General features: G+C 39.0%; 1 protein-coding gene and 1 long non-coding RNA gene across 2 annotated transcripts in view; one reads left to right on the forward strand and one right to left on the reverse strand.

Moving 5' to 3' along the window:
• CETP (cholesteryl ester transfer protein) overlaps nucleotides 1-20,464 on the reverse strand; it is a 202,509-nt gene that overhangs the window by 99,671 nt on the left and 82,374 nt on the right. The window lies entirely within an intron of this gene.
• Nucleotides 1,600-7,118, forward strand: LOC146776193 (uncharacterized). Its single transcript, XR_014972329.1, has 3 exons — nucleotides 1,600-3,162; nucleotides 4,817-5,318; nucleotides 6,666-7,118. It is a non-coding gene; the product is annotated as an uncharacterized LOC146776193 (long non-coding RNA).

Raw genomic sequence — 20,464 nt, forward strand, 5'->3', positions numbered from 1 at the left:
CGCGTTTCGGCGACCTTTCGCCTTGGTCACAGGATGGAGTCTTTATGTGCAAAGTGCATTAGTGCGCGCTTTTTCACTTGAAGATCACGTGACAGATATATTCGCACTTCTAATCCCATGATGCATCTCGTATTTTTTTGCAGGGAATCATGTAAACTTCATCTGCCTTCATATTAAAAGTTGCTCATCATATTGGCATCGTAAATAGTGGGTATAATTTTCAAACTGTCCCGTGTTAAATTAATCATGCTCAGTGCTTTGTTTCTTAAGTACCTGCAACAAAGCCTGTCCTCTGGCATGATCGAGGCGGGGGTCACCCAGCTCCGAATCCCTTCCAGCATCATCATGGATTTTGCTAAAGTAGCATTGCCTTAATTAGGTTCCTGGCGATGAGTGGATCGAGCTCCAGATTCAACATCAGCAAACAAGACCTCCAGGCACAGGAGCCCCAGACCCTTCAGGGCGGCCTCACAACAATGGTCCCGGAGAGACCCATCAATTGACTTTTATCACGGAGGCAAGTGAGGCCCAATACCAGAGGTAAAGTTTTATTTGCAGGTACAGCAACGCAACAGAATTTCATCACCTTATTCCTTACGTATACTATATATATACTATATATATTATCTACTGCCGGTCACCAGTAGATAGTTATAGTTAGGACCGTGTTTCCATAGGAAATCTCAAAATTCTATTTTGAATAACTTTGGCGCCGGTTGACGAATCCTCGCGAAATTTTCAAAACTAATGGGGCGCTCCGCTCAGCTCCTACCCTGAAAGTCTCGGGGGTATTCGTCAAGCGGGGGCCGAGAAAAAAGGGGGGTCCCCATGCATTTTCCCATAGGACCTTTAGTCGAAGGTACAGCCCGAACGGCTGAACAGAATTACTTGAAATTTGGCAAAGAGGTAGTCCTCAGGTCAGGCATGTGCCTTTTGCATATATGGTGTCAATCTGTTCAGTAGTTCCTGAGAAAATTGCATTTAAAAGCACATACATATCTATAGCCGCGCACCGTCCGCGCACCGTACGCGCACGGTGCGCGCACCCTAACGTGCGCGAGCGTAATTCTGATTGGTGGATTCATGACAGTCAACATTCGAATCGGTCGAAATCAGGAAGTGTCGGCCTCCATTTAGTGTGTTGTGTGTGTGACAGGGAAAAAGAAAGGTGGAGAACGTGAAAAGGGGGCAGGGTAGAGAGTTCCTGACCCCCTAGCCTTTGTCAGGGGGTCCCTGAAGGACCACGAAGGGTGACATTTTTTAAAAAAAATTTTGCAAAAAATCGCGGGGTGCGCGCACGGTGCGCGCACCCCCAGCCGCCATTTTGAGTTTTAGAGGTAGAAAAGAGCTAAAAACACAAGTGGAGAACGTGAAAAGGGGGAAGGGTAGAGAGTCCCTGACCCCCTAGGCCTTCTCATGGAGACCATGAAAGACCTCTTAGGTCTAAAAAAAAAAAAATCTTTTTTTAAATATCGCGGGGTGCGCGCACGGTGCGCATACGGTGCGCGCACGGTGGCGAAAAAACCATTAAAAAAATAGATTAAAAAATCAAGTTTAAGTGTTTAGATGTTGGTTGGCTCTAAAAAGAGCCGTTGTGTTCATTGAGTGTTTTTTGGTACCTACAAGTAAGTACCGATGCAGAGTCTAAAGTTCAAGAGGAAGACTCTGTTGCCTTCATCTGTGAAATGAACACCGTCTCCTCTATAAATGCCTTGCATGTTGTAACGCAAGTTGTTGTGGTATATAGAAACCATACCATAGTCTCTGAGGAAAGCAGAAACAGACTTATTGACGTGCTTTCTTGCTTTGTCAATCTGCGGACAATATTGGTTGGACCAGTTCCACTTTTGCCTTTGGCATATATTAGAATATACAAAGGTAGTTTGTGGAAAAAGTGACATCAATTGCACAAAGGTGTCCTTAACAAGCATTTCCAGACCTACCCCAGTTAAAGTGCCTAGGTCATTTCCACCACAGTGCACAATTATAAGGTCAGGCTGTGGAAGATGTAGAAAGGATTTCACCAAAGGAATTAATTGGTGCCACTTTAACCCTCTCTGACCAATCCATTTAATGTCTACATTTCGCAAAGCAAGGTCTTTGAAAATACCTCTTTTTTCTGCATACTTTTCACTCCAGAAGACATAGCTATGACCTACAATCCACACTGTGAACATCTTTCAAGGAGATCTGGATGCACTCAGAAGGTGTCTTTCAGTAGAATGGCAATATGAAAAGAAAGATAGTTATAAAATGGAGGCTTACATACTTTTTTTTAATAAAAAGAACTCATTGGCTGTTTCACACCATTCTACACTAAAAACTAGTTTGTATGTTTAAATTTTAAAAAGCATGTTTTGTATTGGTTCAGAAAAATGTGTTCCCACAGAACATTACTTTGGATTTGCTGTTAGGTTTGAAAAGTCAAGCACTCTTGCTCTTTGGATTAGAAACATTGTGTGCTGAACTTCTGACCTCTCTGCTCACACCAGTGTTCCATGACCTGTTGCTATGGTAGGAGGCAGAAGTCATGTTGGGGGTAGGGATCATTTGGAAAGGGTTGAAATTTGCAACCAATAGAAATGTATGTTTCCATTTGAAAAAATGTGGGAAGCACTGTGATTTGAAGTTAACATGTATATGTGTGAAAAAAGAGAGGGAAACATTGCCATTTACTGGTTCTGCTGAGAGGTGTACAGTTCAGAGATTCTGGCTCTGATAATCTGCTGTGTGAGTGCCACATTTCTTTCTCAACTAACTACTTTTAAAGGTGAGTTATGAATTTGAGAGGGGATGTATGTGGTGCATTTTGATAAAAAAATGTAAATGAGATTCTTGTTTTAAAGTTGTGTTTTACATTTTATGCTTTGGAAGATATTTAACTGCCTTGAACTTGTCAGATATTATGGAGTATGTCTTCACCATAAGTAAAGGTGTACTGGTATCACCCAGGAATATTATTTTCTGCCTAGAATCACACCATGAGTCTGTGTGCACAAAGGAATTGTTGTCAGAGATTTAATTCGTGGTGGTCTGGTTCTGGAAGACTTGCATTCGTAGGAAAGGGGCAGCTTGTTTTGTTGAAGTGTGATGGCTAGCATTCAGCACAAATCAATATCTCAGAAATGAGAGGCAAATGCTAACACATTTGAAATCAACATGGTAGATTTTCCTTCCACTCCTGCAATGGGTGAGGTAGTTCCTACATGTTACAAACTCCAATTAAAACCTACCACACATGTACTCTTACATACATCTGTGCAATCTTCATGCAGTTCTGCAAGCGTCCATGCAGATCTCTCTTGCACCTGACAATACACAGTCTCCAGAAGCACGCTATTATCACACAGACAGCTAAACTATAAGGAAAATGTGTCAGGCTCCTACAGTAATTATCACTTGCAAAACCACAGTGGTAAATGTGCTTTGAAATTGCCAATGAAAAATCGTTTTCTGCCTAGAATCACACCATGAGTTTGTGTGCACACAGGAATTTGTTGTCAGAGATTTATTTCGTGTTGGTCAGGTTCTGTAAGACTTGCATTCGTAGGAAAGGGGCAGCTTGTTTTCTTGAACTGTGATGGTTTGCATTCAGCAGAAATCATTATCTCACAAATGAGAGGCACATGCTAACACATTTGAAAACAACAGGGTAGATTTTCCTTCCACTCCCGCCATGGGTAAGGTAGATCCTACATGTTCAAAACTGCAATTAACCCTTACCCCACATGTATTCTTACATACATCTGTGCAGTATTCATGCAGTTCTGCAAGCGTCCATGCAGATCTCTCTTGCACCTGACAATACACAGTCTCCAGAAGCACGCTCTTATCACACAGGCAGCTGCTTCTCCTGCACTCCCATGCTAAGTATTCAGCACTGTGTGGTATTTTAGATAGTAGTGTGTAACGCTAACACATTCAATGTCACCAAGGCTCATTTCCTTTGCTCTAGTCTAATCACTCACTCAGGTTCCACATGCTCATGCTCTCAAGTAGCTGTTAGGACATGTGCTCTTTTCTGCCTCTCTAAACTATAAGGAAAATGCGTCAGGCTCTTACAGTAATTATCACTTGCAAAACCACAGCGGTAAATGTGCTTTGAAATTGCCAATGAAAAATGGTTTTCTGCCTAGAATCACACCATGCGTCTGTGTGCACACAGGAATTTGTTGTCAGAGATTTAATTCGTGTTGGTCAGGTTCTGTAAGACTTGCATTCGTAGGAAAGGGGCAGCTTGTTTTCTTGAACTGTGATGGTTTGCATTCAGCAGAAATCACTATCTCACAAATGAGAGGCAAATGCTAACACATTTGAAAACAACAGGATAGATTTTCCTTCCACTCCTGCCATGGGTGAGGTAGATCCTACATGTTCAAAACTGCAATTAACCCTTACCCCACATGTACTCTTACATACATCTGTGCAATCTTCATGCAGTTCTGCAAGCGTCCATGCAGATCTCTCTTGCACCTGACAATACACAGTCTCCAGAAGCACGCTCTTATCACACAGGCAGCTAAACTATAAGGAAAATGTGTCAGGCTCTTACAGTAATTATCACTTGCAAAACCACAGTGGTAAATGTGCTTTGAAATTGCCAATGAAAAATCGTTTTCTGCCTAGAATCCCACCATGAGTCTGTGTGCACACAGGAATTTGTTGTCAGAGATTTAATTCGTGTTGGTCAGGTTCTGTAAGACTTGCATTCGTAGGAAAGGGGCAGCTTGTTTTCTTGAACTGTGATGGTTTGCATTCAGCAGAAATCATTATCTCACAAATGAGAGGCAAATGCTAACACATTTGAAAACAACAGGGTAGATTTTCCTTCCACTCCTGCCATGGGTGAGGTAGATCCTACATGTTCAAAACTGCAATTAACCCTTACCCCACATGTACTCTTACATACATCTGTGCAGTCTTCATGCAGTTCTGCAAGCGTCCATGCAGATCTCTCTTGCACCTGACAATACACAGTCTCCAGAAGCACGCTCTTATCACACAGGCAGATGCTTCTCCTGCACTCCCATGCTAAGTATTCAGCACTGTGTGGTATTTTAGATAGTAGTGTGTAACGCTACCACATTCAATGTCACCAAGGCTCATTTCCTTTGCTCTAGTCTAATCACTCACTCAGGTTCCACATGCTCATGCTCTCAAGTAGCTGTTAGGACATGTGCTCTTTTCTGCCTCTCTAAACTATAAGGAAAATGTGTCAGGCTCTTACAGTAATTATCACTTGCAAAACCACAGCGGTAAATGTGCTTTGAAATTGCCAATGAAAAATCGTTTTCTGCCTAGAATCACACCATGAGTCTGTGTGCACACAGGAATTTGTTGTCAGAGATTTAATTCGTGTTGGTCAGGTTCTGTAAGACTTGCATTCGTAGGAAAGGGGCAGCTTGTTTTCTTGAACTGTGATGGTTTGCATTCAGCAGAAATCACTATCTCACAAATGAGAGGCAAATGCTAACACATTTGAAAACAACAGGGTAGATTTTCCTTCCACTCCTGCCATGGGTGAGGTAGATCCTACATGTTCAAAACTGCAATTAACCCTTACCCCACATGTACTCTTACATACATCTGTGCAGTCTTCATGCAGTTCTGCAAGCGTCCATGCAGATCTCTCTTGCAGCTGACAATACACAGTCTCCCGAAGCACGCTCTTATCACACAGGCAGTGGCTTCTCCTGCACTCCCATGCTAAGCATTCAGCACTGTGTGGTATTTTAGATAGTAGTGTGTAACGCTAACACATTCAATGTCACCAAGGCTCATTTCCTTTGCTCTAGTCTAATCACTCACTCAGGTTCCACATGCTCATGCTCTCAAGTAGCTGTGAGGACATGTGCTCTTTTCTGCCTCTCTAAACTATAAGGAAAATGTGTCAGGCTCTTACAGTAATTATCACTTGCAAAACCACAGTGGTAAATGTGTTTTGAAATTGGCAATGAAAAATCGTTTTCTGCCTAGAATCACAGCATGAGTCTGTGTGCACACAGGAATTTGTTGTCAAAGATTTAATTCGTGTTGGCCTGGTTCTGTAAGACTTGCATTCGTAGGAAAGGGGCAGCTTGTTTTCTTGAACTGTGATGGTTTGCATTCAGCAGAAATCACTATCTCACAAATGAGAGGCAAATGCTAACACATTTGAAAACAACAGGGTAGATTTTCCTTCCACTCCTGCCATGGGTGAGGTAGATCCTACATGTTCAAAACTGCAATTAACCCTTACCCCACATGTACTCTTACATACATCTGTGCAGTCTTCATGCAGTTCTGCAAGCGTCCATGCAGATCTCTCTTGCACCTGACAATACACAGTCTCCAGAAGCACGCTCTTATCACACAGGCAGATGCTTCTCCTGCACTCCCATGCTAAGTATTCAGCACTGTGTGGTATTTCAGATAGTAGTGTGTAACGCTAACACATTCAATGTCACCAAGGCTCATTTCTTTTGCTCTAGTCTAATCACTCAGTCAGGTTCCACATGCTCATGCTCTCAAGTAGCTGTTAGGACATGTGCTCTTTTCTGCCTCTCTAAACTATAAGGAAAATGTGTCAGGCTCTTACAGTAATTATCACTTGCTCAACCACAGTAGTAAATGTGCTTTGAAATTGTCAATCAAATATTGTTTTCTGCCTAGAATCACACCATGAGTCTGTGTGCACACAGGAATTGTTGTCAGAGATTTAATTTGTGTAGCTTTTATTGTGTAAGACTTGCAGTCGTAGGAAAGGGATAGCTCATATGATATGTTTTGAAAAGCTCATAAAAAATATAGTAATATATATAAATTACATAAAGGTATTTTTTTTTTTAGTTTCTTTCAGGTATTGCTGAACAAGACTGAAATAAATTAAAGATGCCTATAAAATCAAGAAAGAGAAAAGAACAGCAACAACATCTATATTTGAAGACAACTGGACAAAAAAAATTAGTTGAAGAACATCATATTGGAAAAAAGAAAAAGCCTTCTGGTAAGCAGACTAAGGATTTTTTTTTAAAATATCCTCAAGCCAAGAAAAAATGTAAAAAATATATCCACTGGAAATAGTGTTTCAAGTAGAAAACAACAAGACAATCGACAGAATATACTAAATGCGAATGTACAAACAGAAGTAAGAAAGAATGACTTAAAAAGAAAAATAGATTTTAAAAACATTCGTAGAAAAATGTTTGAGAGAAGAGTGATGTTCAATTTGCTAAAGGATGTGAAAAAATATAGGAAGAAAGCCAAATTTTATAAGAAAAAGAAACATATTGAATCAATTGTTGCCAAGGCTTTGGAATTAAAAAGAAAACTATTTATTTTAATTTTGAACAAGATCTGTACATTAGATAAATTAGTGAATGTAATGAAGTCAAAAAGCAAAAGAAAAAGAGAAGTGAAAAAAAAACTTTTGTAAAGTGTTCTTAGGAGAATGGAAGCATAATTCAAGTACTGAACCATTTTTTAATGAAGAGAGTTATCTTCAAAGTAATAGTTTGCTGCATGCAGTTGACACCAGTGGTCGAGCTTATGAAGTTAAGGATGGTTGTGTAATGGAAAAGGAGAAAATGGTTCCAAGAAATGAGGAAGAAGTGTTAGCTGATGAGGTTATGAGGAGACGTCCTAAAGCCCCAGTGTACACTTGGAATTGTAGTAGTATTTGTACTGTACGACAGGAATCTATTGATAAATTTCGTGACTTTCTAAGAGAATATAGTAAAAAAAGTGTTAAACAGAAGATTAAGGTGCTTCAAAGACTAGATCCATGCAGAGTGAGAGAGAATACTGGTTTGCAAGGACATTCTCTGGCTTGTCTTTCTAGGAAAGTTTGTCAAAGTGTTTTTCGCCATTTTAGGATGCTGGCAGTTCATCATACTGAAATGAGAAAGTTTGTGAGAAGATTGTATTTTGCTAAAAGTCCAGCACTAAAGTTACATGAGTTGAATAGTGCTCTGTTCCGTGGATCTGTAACAGATGTGAAGAAGGTTTGTGAGGATATTGAGTTTTGTTACTTTGGTCCAGAGCAAGAAAGTGCAGGAAATGACACAGTTATTGAAGAAAATGTGGAAGAGAATGTAGAACCCACTGTTAGTAAAACATTTGAAGATCAAATGACAAAATTTACTATCATCTCTAATGAAAAGACCAAATATTTGTTGTATTTGTTGCCGGAGAAGCCATTACAAAAATCAAACAAGGAATGTTGATCTCTATAAAAAAAGTGAAAAAGAAAATAATTATGAGTGGAAGGATTTCGCTACATATTTGTTTCTGGAAAATTGTTTTGAATTGGGTGAAGATCAGCGTATTTGTAAATACTGTTATAACAAGTTAGAAGAAAATAAAATGCCTGCTAGAGATGTACATAATAATTTAGAATTGGTTGATATTCCTGCAGAACTTAGTGATTTAAATACGTATGAGTCTATACTCATTCAATGTGTCCATCCGTTTCAGACTATAGTTCTTATGGAGCCCAAAACAGGCAAATTACCGCCTACAGATTTACAAAGAGGTTTAAAAGGAAGAGTTGTCTATTTGCCATTAGATTTGAAAAAAAATATTGAAACAATTGATGTAGATAGTTTGGAAACTGAACCATTAGTTATTCTGGTTAATCGTGTACCTACAAAGAATAAGAAAATTTGGCAGGAGCTGGTGGATGTACGAAAAGTACAAAGAGCAAATTTATATTTGAAAAGAAATAATAAATGGTATGAATCAATTTATATGGAAGAAGATGAAGAAGATTTACTAGCAGACACAGGAATACCAACTGGGCAAATTGAAAAAGTGGATAAGTCAAAAGAAGAAGAAATTTATGAACATTTCAGCATACATCCTCTTCATTCTAAAGAAGTTATGGGAAACACTATTGATCTCTTTCAGATGAAAAAAGCAAAAGGAACTCCCGTGAGTGTATGGGAGGAGAGCTTGGAAGCTCATTGTTTTCCCCAGCTGTTTCCTACAGGAAAAGGTGGACGATATGATGAACGTCCAGTACAGATTCCTGCTTCTGAGTATCGGACTACAAGATTATATGCAGAAGATCCAAGATTTCGTCAAAGTATTCCTTATTTGTTCCATCTTTTATTTGAAAACTGGAGTACATCTACATAATGTGTCTGCAAAGGATTTTATGAACAAAGTGCAACAGCGAGATGATCATTTGGAATCTCAATTGATTAATCTAATGGCTTGTCAGCGTGGGACTAATGAATATCGGTACCGACGCCATGGAGAATTGAAATGTATGTTACGGAATTTAGGAACTCCTACATGGTTCCTTACCCTAAGCTGTGCAGAGTACGCTTGGGATGATTTACTGGATTTTCTTCGAGAGGCAAATTCAAATATTGAAAACATCCAATACAAGGCAGCAGGAGAATTGTGTTCATTGGATCCGGTTAATGTTTGCAGATATTTCAATCATAGATTTGAGGCTATGATGTCCTTCATCTGCAATAAAAAAAATCCACCTCTTGGAGAAGTTGTGGATTTCTTTTGGAGAAAAGAGTACCAAGCAAGAGGTGCTCCTCATATTCATATGCTGTTGTGGATCAAGGATGCCCCAAAATTTGGAACAGATTCTGATGATGCTGTTTTATCTTTCATTGAAGGATATGCAACATGTGCTATACCTAAAAGCACAGAAGAAAAAAACTTAAAAGAGCAAGTTTTACGTTTCCAAAGTCATCGGTGTGGAAAATACTGTTGACGAAAGTACAAGAGTAAAGATAAATTCTACACAAAATGTCGATTTGGATTTCCACGACCTGTTCTTTCAAAAGGAAGAGTAAACAGTTTTATGTCAGCTGTGCGACATACTATTACAAGAAAATCGCCTAAAAATACCTACAACCTAAGAAGAAAAGAAGAGTCAAAATATATAAATGACTACAACCCAGTCATTTTATCCATGTGGAATGCTAACATGGATATTCAGTATGTAGCTGACAATTCTATTGCTGTTGCTCGGTATGTCACATCTTACATCACTAAATCTGAGAAAACGGAATTGAAAGAAATGTGGGAAGAGATTTCTCACGAGAAGACTGTCAGTAAAAAGCTATACAGTTTCAGTTTAAAGATGTTATCGCATCGAGAAATTGGCTCTTACGAATGCTCAGATAGGTTATCATCTGCAAGTCTGTACTCCAAATCCAGAAGAATAATTTAGGTAAGTTTAGGCCTTGCAGGAATGCGAAATCGGGTACTGAAATCTATTCGAGAAATTGAATATTTAGCAGAGTACGAACCTGAAAGTACAGACATTTTAAGAACAAACATGTTGGACACATATTACCCAAAGAGAAGTCATCATCTTGAGAACATGTGTCTCTATGAAGTGCTGCAGAACTACATTTATAAACGGAATGCCACAGAAGACATCAACAATGGAAAATATAAAGTCATTGGTGAGGAAGGATGTTTGGTAAAACAAACAAAAGGAAGTTTGATTAATCACAGAAAGCTGAGTTGTGACACTACTGACAAGAAGGAATTTTACCACTTAGCACTTTTACAGTTGTTTAAACCATGGCGCTCAGAGGATGAATTACTTGGACATTTTCAAAGCTATGAAGATTCCTTTAATGCATGCAAAGATACCATAGAATGCAGTACTTTCACAACTTATGTACAAATGTTAAATGAAGAAATTGAACAAGAAGCAACAATTGCAGCTGAAGTAGCTAGAGACAGTTCTCAAGACAGTCAAAGCTCTGGGACGCTCAGTCAAGATCCCCTAGGACAACCAATCGTAGAAAATGAAGCTGCAATAGCCATGACTGAAGTGGAAACAGCTATGAATCAAGCTCAGGAAGATTTAATAAACTTACCAAATTTGGAACAGCAACTGAATGATGAACAACAACAAATTTATGAGGAAGTCACAAAACAAATTGATCATGGATTACTACATGAAAATAAAGAGTGCTCATGCACATCATTTGAACCAATCAGAATGTATGTGAGTGGACAAGCTGGAACTGGAAAAAGTTTCTTGATTAAAGTAATTAGAAGCTACCTACAGAAAAAAACTGATTCAACTTTGTCTTGTGTTGTTACTGCTCCAACTGGGTTAGCAGCATATAACATAAGAGGAATTACCCTCCATCGTTTGCTAATGTTACCAGTAGAGCATGAGAACAAAATACAATACCACAAGCTAACAGGAGAAGCATGTTTTGAAGTTTCAAGAGTATTGAAAAAAATGAAAGTTCTCATTATTGATGAGGTAAGCATGGTATCAAACTTAATGCTTGCCTTTGTGCATTTAAGAATGCAACAAATTTTAAAGACAAACTATGACGTGCTATTTGGAGGAAAACATGTTATAGTTTTTGGGGATCTACTGCAGCTCACTCCAGTTAAAGGACAACCAGTATTTCATACTCTTACACATGAAGACACGAAAAAGTCGTTAGGAAGTATAGGTAATGTGAATATTTGGACATACTTTGAGTATAAAGAACTCATTACCAATATGCGGCAAGCAAATGATGATGATTATGCAAGTATTCTCAAAGATATCAGAATTGGACTACTCACAGAACATGGCAGAAAAGCTTTACAGAGTCGATTACTATGTAATTTGTTTCCAACAGAACAAATAGTTCCAGAGAAAATATACAAGAAAATTGCTGGAAAAAATACGTAATCTGCTTAATGCCAACACTACATGAATGCTCTATATTCAATCAAGAACTTTTGAAATTGGAAAATGAAGAGATTGTAAAACTGGAAGCTGTGGATAAAATACAACATGAAGGAATAACTATTATATTGACAAGCAAATTGACAACTAAATTGGATTCTCTAGAGAAAAACTTCTCGAAAACAGCTGGTTTAGAAAAGAATCTTTATGTATGTATGAACTGTCGAGTAATTTTAAGACGTAATTTGGATGTAGAAAAAGGTTTAGTGAATGGAGCTATGGGTAAAGTTGTGGGTTTTGTTAATTACCAGAAAAAAGTTGGAATTGAATTTTTAAAAATAAAATTTGATCAGATTGAAGAGGTTAAAGACATTAGTCGTTGTTCAGTTCGTTTCTTGCTTGTGAAAGACTTATATGTACGTAGGAAGCAGTTTCCGTTTTCTCTAGCATATGCTGTAACTATTCACAAATCTCAAGGATTAACTGTAGATAGTGCTTTTTGTAAACATTGGATCTACTGTGTTTAAAGAAGGTATGGCATATGTTGCTTTGTCACGCGTGAAAAAAATATCTGGTTTATTCATGATAGACTTTGATGAGTCAAAAGTTACTGCTGATGCAAACTGTGTAAAGGAATATAATAGATTAAGAAGAAGCTATGCTCCTCATTTAGTTCAGTATCCTGTGTTTGAAAAACGTGTTGTTTGTCGGAAAAGGAGAATTGAGAATATCTGTAATGAGGATGTACAGAAGAGAAAACAAAAGGAGAGTGATGTGATTCCAAGCAAAAAGAAAAAGGACAATGTTGAAGAGGTTGTTGGTTGTCATTTTTAAAATAGCTCTGGTGTCAACTGCTGCGCTAATGTAGTGCTGAATGTTGTATTTTATCTTGAAAGTTTGCAAGAGCAGATAATACTAAATCATGAAAAAAGATTCTGTTCTCTGCTGAGTTTTCTTTATGAGAAGCTGAGTAATGATAAAACTAAAATAGAAAGTGCTTCTGATGTTAGAAATCTTTTAGATGTATGTTCAGGATGTACACAGTTTACTCAAAATGTCCAGCAAGGTGCACAGGAATTCTTAATGTATATTCTTATGGTACTGGAAGATGAAGGGGTAGAAATAGAAAATATGTTTGGTCTCTCATATAAATGGGAACATAGTTGTGAAAACTGTTTGAACACATGCAGCTCTAATGTTGATTCTGAAAGGTTCATATATTTAACATTACCAGAGAGTAAATCAGTGACTTTTAGTAGATTAGTTAAAGATGCAAATCACACTATGGACTGTTCTCAATGTAAATCAGACATGTTATCAACGTTATTTTTAAAGAAATATGGACAGTATGTAATTTTAATGATGCAACGTTGTAGAGCTGATGGATCAAAATTGGACACTTCAATAAAGAAGTTTACAGGACATCAATTATCAATATCAGGAAAAACTTTTGTTGCAGTTGCAATAATTTTCCATGATGGACCTTCTATAACTTCTGGTCATTACACAGTTTATCTGAAATGTGAAAGAGGCTGGACACTGTGTAATGATTCTAAATTAATTTTCAAGCAACGTTTGCCTGCAGAATTACCAAATTCCTACTTAATTTTTCTAAAACAAAAATTTTAGATACAAATTGCAGTATCTGAAGAAACCATTATTTCGATTTTATAGGATTAACATTGGATATTTCACCAAAAAAGAATTTTAAAATTACCATTTGGCCTCATGGAAAGGTAAACATTTCTACTGTGGACTTCTTTGACAGATATTATTTTGGTGTATGAGCTTAGGCAACAAGATTTACAGACGTTATTTATTGGAAATAGTTATTGTACTTAGATGATATTTTTAATATATATGTTACATTTCTATCAAGGTATGTTTTACTGAGAAGAGATTCAGGGCTTTTTTTAAACAATCTTTCAGATTGTTAATTTTTTTGCCCGCTGTTAAGTGATGAATGCAATTAATTTCACAATTTGCAGTGAAATTCAATATATTCTGAAAACAGCAAAAAAAGGGCAAAACATTACTTTGTTAAATATGAAAATATGTGTACTGTATTCTAAAATGTATTGTTAAATATTAATACTTTTTTTCTTTTTTTTTCAGATCGAGAAAGAAAATTTAGGAAATGTAATCCTTTTTTCTAGCAATTAAAAAAACCCATTTATTTATAATTAAGTTATTTTGTTGGTCAGGTAAGTTTGAAATATCTGTATTTCTCACCCCTTCACTTTCATGCTCCCTTTTCTTCACTTCTCCTCACTCTGCTTTTCTCATTCCCCTTCTCTCTGTCTTCTTCCTTTACTGCTCTTTCGTAACTCCCTCACTCCTTCTATACTACTCCCCTAGGTTTACTGCCTCCAGCACTACTTTTTCAACCATGTATCTCTCCCTGTCTCCATGTGTCTCAGTCATTCTAACTGCCTTACTCCTTCTCAGTTCCTTGCTCTCTGTCTCTGTTTCTGTCTCTCTCCCTTTGTCTGTCTTACCCTTATTTCCTTAACATCTCTGGAGCAGATTAACAAGGCCTCTGCGCCACCACTACGTCACTTTTCATAACGTACTGGTGGCGCAGGGAGCACCTTCATATTTACAAGGAGAGGAAAAGCCACCCTGCGTGACTTTTCCTCACCACATAAATACAGCCACTTCACACGCAGCACTGTGTGTTGAAGGGGCGTTCCATGGGTGTTGTTGTGGGTGTTCCCACGCAACACACAAAGAACTAGACACATCTCCAGGTTTACGAGAAATCGTAACTCTGGAGATGTGTGTGAATGCTACGCCACCCTAGAGGTGGTGTTGCGAGGCACAACGAGGAGAAATGTTTTTATTTCTCCTTGTTTTTTCCTCTTTTAGTGCGTCCTCCATTCTACAGCACGCATTGAAAGAGGAAAAAGCCTCTTGTGATTGTTTTTGTGCAGGAAGGTGTCCCTTCCTGCACAAGAACAATCTCCCCACCACGCAGGCATCCTTGTACCATGGTGCAAGGGAGCCTGCGCCGGCGCATGGCTGCAGTTTGTACGCCTGCGCAGGGGAAGCATAGAGATGCAACAAAAAAAAATAAAAAAAAAGAATTAATAAAAAAGTTTAAGTGTTTGGATGTTGGTTGGCTCTAAAAAGAGCCATTGTGTTAATTGAGTGTTTTTTGGTACCTATAAGTAAGTATCGATGCAGAGTCTAAAGATCAAAAGGAAGACTCTGTTCCCTTCATCTGTGAAATGTACTCTTGCTCTTTGGATTAGAAACATTATGTGCTGAACGTCTGACGTCTCTGCACACACAAGTGTTACATGATCTAATGCTATGCAAGCCGCCAGAAGTCATGTTGGGGGTAGAAATCATTTAGAAAGGGTTAAAATATGCAAAAAAAAGAAATGTGTGTTTCCATTTAAAAAAAAGGTGGAGAACGTGAAAAGGGAGCAAGGTACAGAGTTCCTGATCCCCTACCTTTTGACAGGAGGTCCCTGAAGGACCATGAAGGGTGAAAAAAACATTTTATTTTTTTTAAAAAAATCGAGGGGTGCGCGTACCGTGCGTGCACGGTACGCGTACGTCGGGGAATTTTTTTTAAAAAAAATGATTAAAAAAAAAAAGTGTTTAGATGTTAGGTGGCTCTAAAAAGAGCCGTTGTGTTAATTGAGGGACAGAGGAAGGAAAGAATGGCAAAAATTATAGGGTGCCGCAAGTGTGCTGCTGTATCTTAATATTAGGGGAATGCTGGTCTCCCCCAAAGGAAGAAGAGCATTACACGTATTGCACCGTATATGCACCCTCTCAAACAGAGGGTGTATATCCAGAGGAGCAGAAGAAGGTGAAGCTGCCACCGCAGATGAAGTGCTCGGCTGAGCTGCCAATGATGTACTCGGCTGAGCTGCTGCGGATGTGCTCGGCTGAGCTGCAGGAGGGTTTTCTCTAGCAGCTCGAGCATAAGCCACAGGATGTACAACCCTAACGTGCCTGATCATAGTGAAGATACTAAAAGAGTATTTCTTTTTAGGATCTCCTCTTGATAAGACACGACCACAAAGAGTGCAGGTGACTTTGGGAGCATTGACTTTCTTCTGCCCCTGTGGAAATGTAAAATATTGCCAGATAAAAGAATCTTTCTGTTTCCTCTGTCTCTGTCTCACAAGAGTCTCCTGCTCACTCCCAGAAGATGACTGCTGCTCTGCCATTGTATCACAAAAACAGTTCAGCTCCTTCTCCCAGGGAATCAGAAGAAATAATGAGGGGAGTGGGTGTGGTGTTGGAAGTTTCTGGAACTGAAACTACTATAAACCAATGAAAAGTGTTGTTTCTTGATCACATGACTTACCGTGCGTGCACCGTACGCTTACGGTGCGCGCACAGTACAAGCACGCATGCGCGTACGTAAGACGCGTGCATGCGCGTACGACGCACGCGTGCATGCGCATTCGGAGCACGCGCGCATGCACGTACGGAGCACGCGCGTACAGGGCATGCACGCATGTGCAAAAAGAACACGCGCGCATGCGCGTACGGAGCACGCGCGTACGCATCACGAACGAAGTACGCATGCGCACGTAAATCACGTACGCATGCGCACGCGGTACACGTACGCATGCAAGCCACGTGCGCGCACCGTACGCGTACCGTACCGTGCGCGTACGGTACGCGAACGGTGCGCGCACGGTAAAAACCCTTTGGAAAAAAAAAAAATGTTTAGAGATTTATAGAAGATATTAACTATGCTATTCAACTATATCTAAAATTTTTAAAAAAAAGCTGAGCCATTCCATATTGCAGGATACATTAAATCTATAATTATATACATAGGTAGCATATTGTAAAATAAATAAATAAAAAATATAATAAAACAATGATAAATTAGCATTTAAAAAACCTTGCAAATTCACTAAATAAACCATAGGTTTCACACACGTTATAGTTAGGAATTAGCATTTAAAAAACCTTGCAAATTCACTGAAAAAACCATAAGTTTCACACACGTTATAGTTAGGAATTAGCATTTAAAAAACCTTGCAAATTCACTGAAAAAACCATAGGTTTCACACATGTTGTAGTTAGCTGGACATTTCACTCGTGCAAAACTATTGAAATTCCCCCGTTATAGTTAGTTCAGCTAACTATAACTCGCGCGCCCGCAATCCACTGCTTATGACGTCACATATTACATCACTCATGACATGGTCAGTGACATCACTCATGACATCACTGATGACATCTCAAATGACATCACTCATGACATCACTGATGACGTCATCCATATGATAAGTTACCACATCTTCTCACACCCTAATATAACCTTTGATACACCGACTCAAAATTTAAGCTTCATTCTCAAAACCATACATACTGCAATACCAATAACTACATACCCACTTATTAACTCTTAGGTCTACATACACCTCCACTCATTCACCTGTACAGTCACTCATACTTACAGTCACTCCATACAAGACTAAAATAAGCATTTATACACCTATCTAGACACTCACACACTACCAATCATCCATAGACGTACTCTCACACCTACTCAGTCATGCAAAAAATCACACTCCCATTTACTCACCTATGCGGTTATACACACTCAAGTTCACTTACTCATAAAAATAGTATCACATTCTTACGCTCTTATAGAATCATTGATACAAGCACACACTCATCCATACAGTCACTCTCACAATCACACACTCTCACATATACCCACTTATATACTCTTACATGCAAATATGCTGCCTTACACATATGTAGTTAGTCACAAATGTACCACTGAGATATACATTCAATCCCTAACACACCCATACATACACTCACTCAACCATACAGTCCATCACAGATGCACTCTTAAAACCATGCACCCATAGAATCACCCACTCACACATCTATGCATAGAGTCACACACACCCTACCCACACGAACACTCAGTAACCCATACAGATACTGACACAAGCAATCAATAACTCATATAGACACTTATATAGGTATTCACAAAACCATGCCACCACTTATACACCAACATACAGAAATATACAGACATTTACACAGTTTAGTCACTAGTCTGCAGTAAGATACATTTAATGACTCACTTATAGAGTCAGTTATGCACCAAAGAAAATCATCCATTTACACACTTGTACAGCCACTCATTCTTCAACAGGCCTTTCCCTATATATATTAAACATATTAAAATTGTTCAGAAACACATACTCAATGGATGATGTCATCAGTGATGTCATGAGTGATGTCATTTGAGATGTCATCAGTGATGTCATGAGTGATGTCACTGACCATGTCATGAGTGATGTAATATGTGACATCATCAGCAGTGGATTGCGGGCGCGCGAGTTATAGTTAGCTGAACTAACTATAACGGGGGAATATCAATGGTTTTGTACGAGTGAAATGTCCAGCTAACTATAACATGTGTGAAACCTATGGTTTTTTCAGTGAATATATATATATATATTCGAATAAAGGTTGGGTTACAGGTAAACTGCCCGGCGCTCAACCAGTCTCAGACACTGGTCCCCACCAGTGTAGTTCAAAATATTAAACACAAACACATCTGAGAACAGTAGAAATCCAGAGATTCAATAATATACAGATGATTAGTCTTCTTGTTCATTCATTTCGTGATGTTTATTCTTGTTTCTTTAGAAGTCACAATTCACAAAAATGTATCACAAAAGTGCCAACACGTGTTTCGCGCCAACTGCGCTTCTTCAGGGCTGTCACATAAACAAAATAATACACTTTAAATTCACATATACATGCTTGTTTCTTTACAAACATACGTACATTTATTAATATTCTTAACTCCAGTTGGAAAGCTCGAACAAAATATTTCCCAACAAGTCATAATATACTTTGAAAGTAAAGAAAAGAAAGAAGAAGAGAAGAAAAGGGGAGAAAAAAGGGAAAAGTAAAATCGAAAATAGAAAGAGGGAAATGAAAGAGAGAAGGAAAAAAAGACTGACACACTATTAAACTCCCTTCAATCAAAAGTTTATCAATTTATGCATCTAATATCAAAATACATTTATGGTAAGATTAGAGCAGTAGCAGAGTTTACCTCATCTTCCATTATCAGTCACTTCTCTAAAAGGCTACGAAAGAATCTTCCAAAATATCTTCCTTAGGAACCGCTTCAAAATATAGGGAGCCTTGACTATATTGGAAGATTCTTTCGTAACTTGTTGGGGAATATTTTGTTCGAGCTTTCCAACTGGAGTTAAGAATATTAATAAATGTACGTATGTTTGTAAAGAAACAAGCATGTATATGTGAATTTAAAGTGTATTATTTTGTTTATGTGACAGCCCTGAAGAAGCGCAGTTGGCTCTTTTGTGATACATTTTTGTGAAGTGTGACTTCTAAAGAAACAAGAATAAACATCACAAAATGAATGAACAAGAAGACTAATCATCTGTATATTATTGAATCTCTGGATTTCTACTGTTCTCAGATGTGTTTGTGTTTAATATATATATATATATATATATATATATATACAGTAATCCCCCCCTATCACATACCTAAGTATACATGTGGTAGCAACTGTAGAGACAAGGCAGAGACTGACTGAACACCCCTTTCTATATCTCTCTCCTGGGAATAAAAACAGAGAACAAGGAACAACCAAATGAATAACGTGCTAACAGGCCACCGTAAACACAGTCTTGAATTAGCCTAAAATGCAAAGGTTCATTGGTTGATTTGAATGATCACCGCTCCCTTAGTTTCCTCACACAAGGGAGAACAGCAAAGTTCTATCGCTCTAAGTAATCGCACTGTTGTAGATCACAATGCTTTCCAAGCGAGAACTGTTCTTTTGAAGCAAGCACAAAAAATGAACCAAACAGCTTTGTGACCAAAGAATAACTTGATAAATGAAAAACTCTCCCCCGCAAAAGACCACTAGAAGTCGGTCTTATCCAACGGAGGAGAAACACAAGGAATATCCACAGAGCTTGTGTGGGCTGAAAGCCTCCCCGCAAGAGACCGCAAAATGCCGGTCTCGGCCAACGGAGGAGATACACAATAAGTGGCAGGTGTGCTCGTGAGAGCAAAGAACCTCCTCTGCAAGAGACCGCGAAATGCCGGTCTCGGCCAACGGAGGAGATGAGCATGGAGGAGGTGGACGAGGTTACCATACCCTGCTGCCTCTCTCCCAAGAGGATGACACGAAGAAAGGTGTACTAGCCACTCTTACAGCCTTAATCACCGTAGTCTGTAGGAGTTGTCTGCGAGGCTATCCATCAGGATAATCGGCTGCGTTGGCAGTCACCGGCCGCCCTTTATTCTGAATCCGGCGTGGCGTTCACATCACGTGCGACGTGATTTCGCAAGGCATGCCGGGAAATGTAGTTTGCAAATGGGGTTTTACTTCCTGGTTACCGTGTTTGTACAGTCAGCGCGTAACCAGCCTTAAAATCCTGACACCGCGACACGAGCACATCAACCACCACCTACGGAATCTCCACTGGCTCCCCATCGAGAAGAGAGTCACTTTCAAGATACTCAACCACGCCTACAAATGCCTCCACAACACCGGACCCCAATACCTCAACAATAGAATCAACTTCCACATACCCAAAAGAAACCTTCGATCTGCAAACCTTGCCCTCGCCAAAAACCCACGCATCCACAGAGCCATATCAGGGGGAAGAGCTTTCTCCTACATAGCGGCCAAGGCCTGGAACGAGCTCCCACTCGACATCAGACGCGCCTGTTCTCTGAACACCTTCAGGAAGGCTCTAAAGACCTGGCCCTGAATGGAACGGAACCCTCTCCCCCCCACCCTCAGTGCCT

This window comes from Triturus cristatus, chromosome 12 (genome assembly GCF_964204655.1).
Source record: "Triturus cristatus chromosome 12, aTriCri1.1, whole genome shotgun sequence".
Lineage (NCBI taxonomy): Eukaryota > Metazoa > Chordata > Amphibia > Caudata > Salamandridae > Triturus > Triturus cristatus.